The sequence below is a fragment of the Peromyscus leucopus genome, chromosome 19 (genome assembly GCF_004664715.2).
Source record: "Peromyscus leucopus breed LL Stock chromosome 19, UCI_PerLeu_2.1, whole genome shotgun sequence".
Lineage (NCBI taxonomy): Eukaryota > Metazoa > Chordata > Mammalia > Rodentia > Cricetidae > Peromyscus > Peromyscus leucopus.
In genome coordinates this window covers 73,677,415-73,690,685 of record NC_051079.1, presented here as the reverse complement: position 1 = coordinate 73,690,685, position 13,271 = coordinate 73,677,415, and positions in this window count along the sequence as shown.

Sequence of the window (13,271 nt, the reverse complement as noted above, 5' to 3'; positions counted from 1 at the left end):
AGCACTGAGAGGAGAGGAATGAGGGGAAACTTTAGATGGGATGTAAAAACAAAAAAAATAAACAACAGCAAAAAAAAAAAAAAGCCATACAATTATGGAAGAGATGTAAGCAAGAAGTGGTTGGCTGGAATGAAAGGTAAGAGAAGATAATTGGACTAAATATGAACAAGGTACTAAATGTTTGTGTGTGTGTATATATATACACATATATATATGTATATAAAACGTTGAACTTGAAAACAAAAATTTAGAAATATATAAAAAATAGCAGAAAAAATAGAATATTTGTAATATTTCTACAAAAAATTAATTTCCCTGGGATATTATGATACAAAGACAAGTAAGTTTCCAAAAACTTCTTAATACTTAGTTGACTTCTTTTTTTATTATTAAAAATGAGATGTTTCTTTGGCCATGGAGCAGAAGGAAGGTGGGTGTCAGAAATTTGTGCCTCACAATACTTCTGTCCTTTAGGTTGTACACATCAGAACTAATTAAACACTCATTAAAAAGGTCAGTTGCTGGCACAGCTTCCAAGTTCTCCTGCTTCCTGATATTCTGAGAGAACAGAAGAGCCCATTTATGAATTCATATATTTACCCAAATACTGTACATTCTTTAACAAATTAATTTCTTCTTGATTAATAGACATGCTATTGAATTTTATGAGTACTTTCTTTCTCTTAAAATGACATTTCAGAGTAGACAATTTCCTGATTAGCTGGTCTAGAGGTCAAGAAAAGATTCTTGTGGTAGCTGTTCTTTTTATCACTATCATGGTGGTTCTTGAGAGTGGCAATAGCCCTGTCTCCAGCTTACAACCACTATTCAATGAAAAAATGCTACCCTGACATGCTAATTTAATTCAAAGGAGATGCTGTTAGATAATTTTAATCAATTAAGTCCAGCAGTCTTGCTGCACTTGTGTTTGTTCTGAATCACTTGAGCAGAGAATCTTCTCTGTGTTGTTTCCTGAATTCTAAAACAAAGAGGTTCTTAATAACTCAGCCTGCATTCCATCATAATTAATCTCCAGCACAGCCAGTTGAGCACTAAACTGCTTGCCCCTTCACAGGGAGTGGTGGGCTTTCACTATAGCCTAGATTGCACTGAGTGTTCTCCACATCCTCTCCAGGACTGCGAGAGCTTCCATTCAAGGTTCTGTTGACCACCATTCAGCTGATTCACAATACTCATTTCCTAACACCCCAGCCCTCACTGTTGTCTCATATCCATGCTTTCATCTCTTTTTTCTTCCAACATTTTATCTTCTATTATGTCCACCTGTCCCACAGATTGTTCAATGTTGCTTAAAAATCTCCTCCATAAAAATCTGCCTTACACTAGAGTTTTTATGTAGTAACTACTCATTTAACAATATAATCTATAAAAATAGAATTTTTTTCCTAATTGAGCATTATTATTTTTCCTTGTATTTTATTTGACATTTTTAACTTCAATACCTCATTAAAGTATATATGCTAACCATATGCTTGTGTTTGAAGGCAAAGCAAATTTTGAAAAGAAAATATTTTAATAAATCTGTTATAATAGCATCAACAAGTTTTTGTACAGCATTACATCCCATCAGCATCACAGACAAGAAAATCCAAGATTAAGCATAGAACACATATACACTGCCATGTAGACTATGCCAAATCCTAACATTGGGCCTTCCCATCTCTTAAGATATTCACATTTTTTAATGACTGATGTTTTTCAAAGAAAGATATCATGTTAAAATAATGACTCAAAATATCATCAAAAAATGTAAATACAGGGTCATAGAGAGATGGCTAATCAGTTTAGAGAACTTTTTGCTCTCTCAGAGGACTTGAGTTTAGTTCCATGTCAGGTAGCTCATAACCACCTGTGACTCCAAGGGGATATGACACCTTCTTCTGGCCTCTGAAAGCACCAGCACGCAGGCACACACACACACACACACACACACACACACACACACACAAGAATAAATATATTTGAATTTAAAAATTGAGTCCCTTATTATATATGAATAAAATAAAAATATAAATTTAATTATTGCCTCAAGATATCACAAATATAATATTGCTTTCATTCAATATTATAACCTTTCAACAATGGCATAAAAATAAACCAAAAATGTAAGTTGAACAAAGGCTCTAGAATAGGTAAAATGTCGTAAAGGTGAACATTAATTGAGAAATTACAGTAGAGAGAGAGAAAAGTCAGTTTTGTGGGCAAAGGATTTTGACCAATAAGGAAACATCAACCTCTAGTAAACTCTTTTTGCTCATAAACAATACCAGCCTTCAAAGGGTGGTCAAAATAATCCTAACAGAGAAGGATTTAAGAATCTTATTTTAAAAAAGATATCAAACCTTTTCATAGAGAAGATACAAAGCCATCAATTACATTATTATCAAATGGGACAGAACATTATAATCTCTCCTGTAGAAGTTTCATTTGCTGTGTGTGATTTGAGACAAAATGTAGCCATGTTACAGTTGTCAGTCTTAGAGAGTTCTTAGAGAGTAAAATCTGTATTTTCCCTCAAATATGATGTGATGAGATATATATATATTCTGATTGAAATAAATATGTAGGTAAAAGGAGAGGCCTATAGATTCTTAACTGAGATCACATCCTCCAAAACAAATTGCTAGAATGATGCTTTGTAGAGAAAAGCATGCAACATTCTTTTAACATTTAAAAAATTTACCCATTTTGCTGCTATTATTTCTGCTATTGTTCATGTATAACAATAAAGTGACAATAGATATTAATAAAATTATGTGATTTCTATTATGCAGGCATTGTGCTCTGGATTTATTCAGCAGTAGTCAGGGAGCAGAGAGTATTATAGGTGCCAAGGATCCATCAGTTGAAAAAACTGACTTTGGAAGAAAGTCCAAGCCTCATGAAGTTTTAATAGGTCCCTGGGCAGTTTTTATGTAATGGCTGCATTTTACAGGTGAAGAGACATACTTCAAGTGGCTAATTAATTTTCAGTGTTACTCAGTGAGTGGCAAGATGGATTCAGACTTAAGGCTATTTAGCTCCAGAGTCCAATCTCACATTTGTCCTCTTTATTAGGAATTCTCCAATCTTTACAAATTTCACTCAGTTCTGTGGAAATAATCACTTACACAAACCTTGCAAAAAGCCCATTGAGAGCAGAGGTATATCTTTGACATCTTCCAATGGATCCCAGAAGTAACCCAGGCTTCTCAAAAGAGAATGTAAAGACAGGGGAGGTTGAGATAAACAGTTGCAAAGGGCAATGCTCAAGGAAATGGTCCCACTTTTAAAAGCTGCTTTCTGACAATGGATGTTAGGGCACAATGACAGGCTTAATCTTTGGAAGAAATAGGATATCCAGTTGGAAGAAATAAGATACATTCAATTTTCTGCTCTTTCCTTCTGTGTCCCAGAATCAGCTTCTGTGAATACAGATGCTGGTGTGAGCATCTCCTCCCAGCTGCTGTGCTGTGGTGACCTTTCTTCTAAGCTGCCTCTGGTTTGAATTTAGGAAGCAGAATAGTCTACAGCCTACACCAAAGAGTTCCCACACAGGCTAGCAACTGGAGGCAGGAGAGAGCTTCACTCTGCTGCTGTGGTTCACTCTCAGAGCATTTATAGATGGAGCACTAAAGACAAAATTCCGGTCTTGCTGGAGTCATCTGGAGACATTGTCATCATGTCAACACATTTATTTATAAACATTTGAGTGTTCATGCTCAGACACTTATACATTTTACATAAAGAAGTATTGCATTTGATCTGATTTGTAAACCATATCATCTTATGAACCAAAAACTATGCTAACAATGTAGTTTTCCTACATTCATATGCTCTTATAATTATTATTGCTTTATATTGTCTGGTGAATAAATTTCTGCACACTCATTTTGATATTTAGGGAAATTCCAAATTTGGTTCTGACTTATTTTTATTTTCCTTTTTTAAGCTGCCAGTTTATCAGCCATACAACTTCCTTTTTTGCTCAGCTGTGTCTGGTGTGTACTGAATGTTTTTCTTTGATTAAATGGTTATTTTGATGAGTGTGGTCCTTCCTCTTCTCTTTTCATCTCATTCTTTCTATGTTCTGGGACTTGGCACAGGCTTCATGTATTCTGACTAGCTTTGCTCTTTTCCTTGAACTATAATTTCATTCATTTGATACCTACAGTAGTTTGCATGCATCATTACCTTATATATACTGTGGGATTCTGGAGATCAGAAGCACAGTCATAAATCTGCTCATGTTTCAGCTGATGCAGGATGGACAGTGCCTTCGGTGTACAATATCTTGTGTAATGTTTTGGTTAACAATGTTCCTGAGCACACATGCTACTAAGGGAAATGTGACATTGAGAAATCCAAATAGAGAAGAATATGTTGCAAAATGTCCAATAGTCATCATGGCATTCATCCAAAGCAAAGTTATGGAGGGATTATCTGTATTTCAATTTTTTTAAAATGGTATTTTCATTTATTCAAATGAGCAACATATTTAGAGAGAATTCACCTTTGAAAAAATCAAAGACCTGATCCTTTAGATGAAATATCAAAAATAAATAAATAAATGTTATTCGTCCAGAAGGTGAGTGAGTCTTACAGTCTGCTCTGCCAAGAAGAAGGCAGTGTCTTCACAGAGCTCTTCCCAAGCGTGTCCTTCATGTAATTAGGCATCTGTGAGCACCTTATGGTTGAAGAATTAAGCAAAAAAACAACTTCTTGGTCTTTCAGAAAATACACCCACAACTTCCAAAGAAAAATCATCTATGTCTGAAAGTTTCAGAACAGAGGTAGTAATAAAATTTACTTCTCATATTTAATCACTAAGGATTGATGCTTCTGTGAGTGATCAGGGTTTCTTGCAATCATTTCCTATAATATTTGGAAAATGCCTAGCATCTCTCTCAACATGTAAATGAATACTTAAAGCTCTTTAACATTGAGATGAAAGATACAGTTTTGTTGCAAAGACTACAATATATGATGGAGTTGTTATGAAGCCAATCAACTTTCACATTCACGCTCTTACTAGTGTATTACACTTTGCAATATAAGAACACAATATTCATTGATTACAGCATATATAACAAAATGATAAATCTTATGCTTGAAAACCTAACCACCCAAGAAAATATATTAAATCTTAAAACCAGCTGGTCTCAGTGATCTGCACATAGACTAAGTGTGTGATTAATGAAATATCAGTGAATAAGAAAGTCATTTATATAAGCATTGTAATAGTTTATTACACTGATTAATGAAATATTTTGAAATATTGTGTTTAAGTTTATGAACAGGGTCTATTGTCCAGCTTCAATTTAAATGACATGGTAGAGCCTCACCCCTAAGAACTAGTGTTCATGGTACTGGAAGGTATTCTGTATGCTAACAATTGACAAAAGTAACCACCAATGTAACTATAAACTCTTCACTCTACAATGATAACTTACATGAAAGACATGATAGTGCAATAGTGACCCAAAGTTGTGGGACAAACCAAACAATATTTGATTGAATTTAAGGCCCACTCCATGAGAGGGAACCTATATCTGTCACTGAATGGGTGGCCAAGAATTTGAGACTATATAGGACTTAGGGGAAAACCAAATACTACTGTTCTGATAAAGAAAATTAGCCGTACAATGATTCCTAACAACATTATGCTATACTCATAGATTAGTGCCTTGACCAATTGTCATCAGAGAAGTTCCTCCTATAGTAGATGAGAACAAATACAGAAACCCCACATTGACAGTATGCAAAGAATGAGATACCTTGGAACAATCAGTCCTAAATGGGATTATCACCATCAAATACTTCCCCTTAGGGCTTAGAGAACACTGTGGAAGAAGAGGCAGAAAGATCGTAAGAGCCAGCAGACATGAGGGATACCAAGGAAACAAGCTTCTCCAAATATAGAGGAGCCAATGCACATATGAACTCACAGAGACTGTGGCAGCATGTTGACCTGTACAGATCTAAGGCAGATGGGTTCCCTGTGCTGAGAAGAGAAGTGGACACAAGCCCTCATCTCTAACCCAGAAGTTACACCTCCAGTTGATAACTGCTCACAAATGAAAAATTCGTTCTCTCCAACAGTGTCTTACTGGGAACATAAACCACTCTTAAGGGCAGGCCCCATGCCCAGCAGTAGATAGCCAACACAAACTCAGGGTCATTTTTGAAAGTTCTTTGTCTCATTACATTTTGTCAGGGCACTTTTTTTTTCCTTTAAGCCTTATAGGTCCTTTGTGTATTTATTATTGCTTCTGATTTTCTGATTTGATGGAACTCCTGTAAGAATGTGTGTGTGTGTGTGTGTGTGTGTGTGTGTGTGTGTGTGTGTGTGTGTATGTTTATATGCTTGTTTGTTTTTTCTCCTGTGGTATTTCTTTGACTCTTTTTCTTCTCTTTGTTTGTTTTGTCCTATTCTGGTTTGTTTTATTTTATTTTATTATTAATTCTTAGATACCTGTTTGTTTCCTAAGGAGAGACAGAAAGGGTGTGGATTTGGACCAGAAGAGAGGTAGGAGGTATCTCAGAGGACTTTGGGAAGGGAAAGCCATAATCAGAATATATTCTATGGCAAAAAAAATCTATTTTCAAAAAAGAAAAACCTGGAAGAAAAAAGAAAGTTTATATTGCATGTAATTGTTTATTTGCAATGTACAGAACACCAAGCTCAGTATTTTACAATGATTTTACCTAACTTTCTCTAGATCTAAACAGGTCATAATCACATTTGAAAGCACAATTTATCAATATTTTTTAAAAATCTTTTATTTTTATATACAATATCACAAAATGAATGTGCAGAATACAAAATGTTGGCTAATGTATAACCAGTACCTACATCAAGGTGTCTCAGTAGAGCACTTATGACTAGATCGCCATGTGATCCACTCACATTTACATCTCTAAATGTAGATATGATGCATAAGAGTCATCTATTCTGCTTTATTCTATCAATGAAATTATAGCATTTATGCTTTGTTAATATTGCATATTCAGAATATAGAACTCATCCATGCTTTTGCAGGTAGCGGTGGTTTGATGTTTCTCAACTTCTTAGCCGGGCGGTGGTGGCGCACGCCTTTAATCCTAGCACTCGGGAGGCAGAGCCAGGCGGATCTCTGTGAGTTCGAGGCCAGCCTGGGCTACCAAGTGAGCTCCAGGAAAGGCGCAAAGCTACACAGAGAAACCCTGTCTCGGAAAACCAAAAAAAAAAAAAAAAAAAAAATCAACTTCTAAGAATTTTCCGTTGAAGGAATCTGCTGTAAATTTTTACTTATTTTAATACTGGTGAGTTGTTTAGCTTGCTTTGGTCTTGCAATATTAAATAATATTGTGGTGAGAACTATTGAACTTGAGTTTTGGGTTATGAAGTAAAATTTGGAGTGTGGGGTGAAGTTCAGCTGCGACTGACTCTCTATCATGTGCCCCAGCAGCAGACTTGATAACTAGTTTACTAAAGTAGATGGGCTAGTTCACAAACTATTTTCAATGAATGGGACTTGAGAATGCTCCATGTCCTCCTGAAATGCTTCTTACTGCTCAACTATATATAAGTAGTGTAACTCTATAAAGAAATATTCTTCAGATTCTATAAAGAAGCGTTCTTCAGATTGTGTTTTTCAAACTGAGAAGTTCAGTAAATCTATTAGCAGGAGCAATCTGATATCTGACTCACTGAGTTTGATTTGGTGAGTATATTTTGTTGTTTGGGAATTGGTTTATCACACTTTTCAGTTCTAATTCACACCACGGAGAGATATGTTCACTGCTAGCCTGCTTTTTCTTCTCTTTTTCTCCTTCCACTCCCCTTTTTGGCTAATCATATTACATTATGTTTTTGTGTATTTGTGGGAGGTATCACACCTCTTGACAGGTATAAAGAAGTTTCAATAAAGAACAAAATAGCAGCATAGGCCAAATAAACCTCCTCCAGACAGTTCTGAAAAAATAATAAATGTGAGTTTACTAAATTTCAAGAATCAGTGACTATGAGCCATATGAAGCAATGGCATTGTGCAAGAATAATGGATTAGATGTTGGTCCACATTTGTTAGTAATTTTAAGGAAGAAATATGTTTTACTCCATTAATTATGACTTAATTAAAATTTTATCTCCATTTTCTTCTCTTCTACATTATGGTTTACTTTAGCTTAAATTATTGTGTGCCTCTGAAATACCATTAATCATTAATAATAGGGATAATATATCATAAGCTTCTCTATTAACCTACAACTCTTTAGATAGTCATGCTTATCCATGTTATGGAATATTTAACTAATATTTAACTATATAAAGATGTGTTACATTTGGTTATGCTGCATTTGTTTAATTATGTAAAGATGTGTTGCTGTTTCACCTTGCCTGCCTAAACATCTGATTGGTCTAATAAAATGATGAATAACCAATAGCTAGGCAGAAGAGGGATAGGCAGGGCTAGCAGGCAGGGAGAATAAGTAGGAGGAGGAATCTAGACAGGAGTGAAGAAGAGAATGAGAGAGAAAGAGAGAGGAACATGCCCAGGGCCAGAGGCCAGGCAACCACCAGTTAGCCAGACATGAGAAGCAGTAAAATAAGATATACAGAAGGAAAGGTAAAAAGCCCTGAGACAAAACATAGATGAAGGGAAACAGGTTAAGTTCTAAGAGCAAGCAAGAAATGAACCTAAGCTAAGGCTGAGCATTCATAACAAATAAGTCTCTGTGTTAATGATAAACACTTAAACACCGTACAGGAAAAAAAAATGACATTGGAAAGAAGAATTTCTTAATCTCAAATCATGCTTACAATTCTGGAAAATTCTTAAACTATCTAACAATATTCACTATAAGACTATATATAATTGGGGAAATAAATAACAAACTGTATAGAAAATTAAGCAGACTGAAGGTCATCACTTACAGGCAGACAGAGTATTTGTATACTGATTTTTTGAGAACCCATATTTTTGTAACATCACTTATGATCCATGAACATGGTATGTCTCTCTATTTACTTCTTTTCTTTTCTTTTTTTTTTTCCAAGACAGGGTTTCTCTGTGTAGCTTTGCGCCTTTCCTGGAACTCACTTGGTAGCCCAGGCTGGCCTCAAACTCACAGAGATCCACCTGACTCTGCCTCCCGAGTGCTGGGAATAAAGGCGTGCGCCACCACCACCTGGCCTTACTTATTTTCATTGGTTATAGTCATCTTCATTGGAAGTTTTGCTATCTATAACCTTGTTGCCTTAGTTAACTTTCTATTGAACTTATTAAATACCATGGCTCAAAGCAAATTGGAGAGCAAAGTATTTATTTCATCTTACAACTGTAGGTAATTCAGTCATTCACTGAAGGAAGTCAGGACAAGAACTGAAGCAGAGCAAGAAGGTGTAGATAGGACCTGAAACAGAGACCATGGAGGAACACTTTTTACTAGCTTGTTCTCCATGGCTTGCTTAGTCTGCTTTCCTACTCTCTCCAGGACCAAATGCCAAGATATGGCACTACCAGTCATGGTCTGGGCCCCTCAAGTACATCGTTAATTAAGAAAATGTCCTAAAGATTTGTCTACAGAAAATCTGATGGAGACATTTTCTTAACTGAGGTTCTTCTTCCCAAATAGCTATAGATTCTGTCAAGCTGAAAAAAAAGTATGCTGGCCTTTTTCACTTTTTCAATTTAACATACCAAAATATTGAACTTAAATCATAACTCTTCCTATCTTATTTATCTCCAAGATTTCATATTAATATTTATATAACTTTGAAAGTCCCACAATCTAAAATATTCAGTATCCCTTTAAAAGTGAGAAGTTTCTCAGTTATGGGATGCTGTTGAAAAAAGTAAAAGAAGTTACATGCTTTATTATTAAACAAGAGAAGAACAGGACACAATCAAAATCTAATCAAAGTAAAACCAATCTCCAACAATCCTTAAATGTTTTTCTTTTTTCTTTTATTTTGTTTGTTTGTTTGTTTTTCAAGACAGGGTTTCTCTGTGTAGTTTTGTGCCTTTCCTGGAACTTGCTATGGAAACCAGGCTGGCCTTGAATTCACAGAGATCCGCCTGGCTCTGCCTCCCGAGTGGAGTGCTGGGATTAAAGGCATGCACCACCACATCCTGGCCTGTTCTTTTGTTTTTTAAGAGCTGTTGTAGTCACAGTGTCTCTTCATCAGAATAGAACATTGACTAAGATAATGTGCATGTCTGATAAACTTAAAGTATCATGATTGTAAACATTTACATCTGAATGTTCATATGCAGGTGAAAACTAAATGTGTTGGCTCAACTGTGTTGGCTCAGTGTTATGTAACGTATGCAGCTGTTACAGAAGTTATGTAGACATTAATGAGATATCTTGAAAGAACCATTTGTGGGGTGTCTTGAAAGAGGCTTGGACATATGTAGGAATTTTATTATTTGTTATATAAATTAAATATTTTTATAGATTCAAAAAAAGATTTGGATCACATGATGTTCTGGGCTCTAAAGGGCTTATGCAGGTTCACTTTTCCAGCTCAACCATCCACAGCCTATGCAGCTTGTCCTATAGGCTCAGGCCAGATTCACTCCACCTGCTACTTTCCTCCGTGGGCAGACCATGGCGCTGTTACCTTCAGTATTCTGAAGTGTCTTCAGCAACTGAGGCTACAACCCCAACTTCTACCTGTCTCTCTTCAGGGACTCCAGCACTACAGATGGAAGCTTTCCTGTGTCCCACAGCTGTTCAGTCCCAAATAAACACAGAGGCTTATATTAATTACAGGTTGTTTGGTCTGTGGCCCAGGCTTCATTGTGTATTCATGATTGTGTGCTCCCCATTCCATCCCTTAATAAATAAGTCTTCTTCCCAGACATCCATGAATTTCTCACATTACAGCACAGCCTCACAGTGCCATGTATCAGCTGTTCTCCATGACCCCTTCATGCCTTCAAAACAAGCACCACGTGGGTGACTATTATTCATTTCCAATTCCAGATACCACCATGAGATGTAGCCTTCCTTTCTCTGTATCTGAGTCTGTTCAGTAAACCCGAGGAAATATTCTCAGAAGATTTTAACTCAATGATGCTGTATCTCCTTAACCATCAGACACCACAGACGCTTAATATAAAGTATCACAGAAATGGCTCTGTTAGAGTCTCCTTAGCTCTGAACTTCATACTCCAGGCCACCATCATATGCATGACCGTCAACATTCTCACCTACCAAGCTCCTACAGAACAACTCACTGAACTCTAAGCACTAACAGCTTTTCCAGTTCACGGTTCAAAAGTCCCAGAAAATATGGTCAGGTTTATCACAAGAATACTCTACAACCTGGTACTAATATTCATCATAGCTTGGGTTCTATTGCCCTATAAAACACCATGATAGAAAAGCAACTTGGGGAGGAAAGAGTTTATTTTAATTTATTAAAAAATCCAGGAAACAGGCCATTAGTGAAGGAAGTCAGGGCAGGAAGTAAAGTAGAGCAGGAATGTGGAGGCAGGATCTGAATCAGAAGCCATGGAGGAATGTTGCTTACTGGTTTGCTCCCCATAACTTGTTTAGTCTTTCTTATGTACTCCAGGACGATCTTTCCAGGTATCATGCTTGCCTGAGCCTCTCTCTGGATCATTAGACAAGAAAATGTGCTACAGAATTGCATCAGGGAATTGGATGGAGGCATTTTGTTAAATGGTTTTCCTCTTCCCTAAAAATGCTAGCTTGTATCTAGTTGACAAAAAACAAAACAAAACAAAAACAAAAACCAACCAGGATTCCCCAACACACACCAACACACACACACACACACACACACACACACACACACGCACGCACGCACGCACGCACGCACGCACGCACATTCTTTTTATGTTTTACAACTAAGTAGTTTATGCTCTTGCATGAGTGTAAATGTCACAGTAGTTTTAACTCCAGTTATAGAAAATACAGTAAACCTTTTGGCATATCATGCAATCTGTCTGAACTTACAAGTTCAAGAACTGCATTTTGTTGTTAATCTGGAATCTTCTAATAGAAAATCATGATCTCTGCAAGCAGAAATAGTTTATATTTTTTCCTCTCTCATCTCAGTATCTTTGCTTTCTTCTCTTGCCTCATTTCAGAGGCCAAAATCTGCCCTTTTTAATAAGAGTAGGGTGAAGAACTATTCTTGCTGTTTTCCCAATTGGAACAGGGTATAGTAACATGAGATATAATGTTACCTGTAAGCTTTGGAGGGTGGTCTTTCTGGCTGGAGAAGTTTCCTTTTGATTATTTCAAGCCGGAAAACACTGCTCAGTTTTCCAGACAAAAACAGATTAAGATCCTGATGTATGACCAACATTTCTTTCTCACTCTTTTAAGATGGTGAACTATGAGGCATGACTTTTAAAATTGAACTTCCTTACATTCCTGGAATGAATCTCAGTTGACATGTGGTTTTTACCTCACCTCATGTAGTGGGAAATTGAATTGCTAATATATGAATATTTTGTTTTGGTATTTTAAACTTGCATTCAAAAGGTAGATAATTATGTAATTTATTATTTCCATATTATTGCATAGGTTTGCTATTTGTTATTAGAGCAAAGAAAATTTCACAACATTAATTGAGATACATTCTATCTTATAATTTTTCAGGAAGATTGTGGTAAATCAGTCTTAATTTTAAAAAATCATCTGGCAGAATTTTTAAGTTAAACCATCTGTATGTGGAAGAAGATTTTTTTATTTGCCATGAGTCTTTGAATTATGAATTCCATTTCTGAACAGTTATGAAGCATAATTTCATATTACATAGCACTAATTGGATTCAGTGGGAGATGCAAAAAGGACAGGAAGTTAAGAGGAGGATGTGGCAAGAGATGTAGGGATTGGGGGAGAACTAGAAGTTAGTATGATCATAATACATCTTATACATAAAAGACATTTTCAAAGAATGAAAAATAAATAACATAACAAAATGATAATCACATATTATGAGGATACTGTGGCTTGGGTTTTTTTTTTAACCATTTAATCAATTTAATCTAAGTATGCACAGAATAGCTGGTAGTAATTTTTACACTTTTGGTGAGTACATTGTGTGGTTATATTACTTGCTGCATTGTTGAGAATGAAAATTACATTTTCTCTTTTCTTCTTTGTCTAAGTTGTTAAAAGGTCATCTCTTTACCATCCTTTCAAAGAGCTTCCATATGGGTCATTGAATGCCTCTCGCATTTGCCTAGTTTCAATTTTGTTGAAAATTTTCTTTTTCTTGGCTTTGTACTTTTTTCTCTTATTTT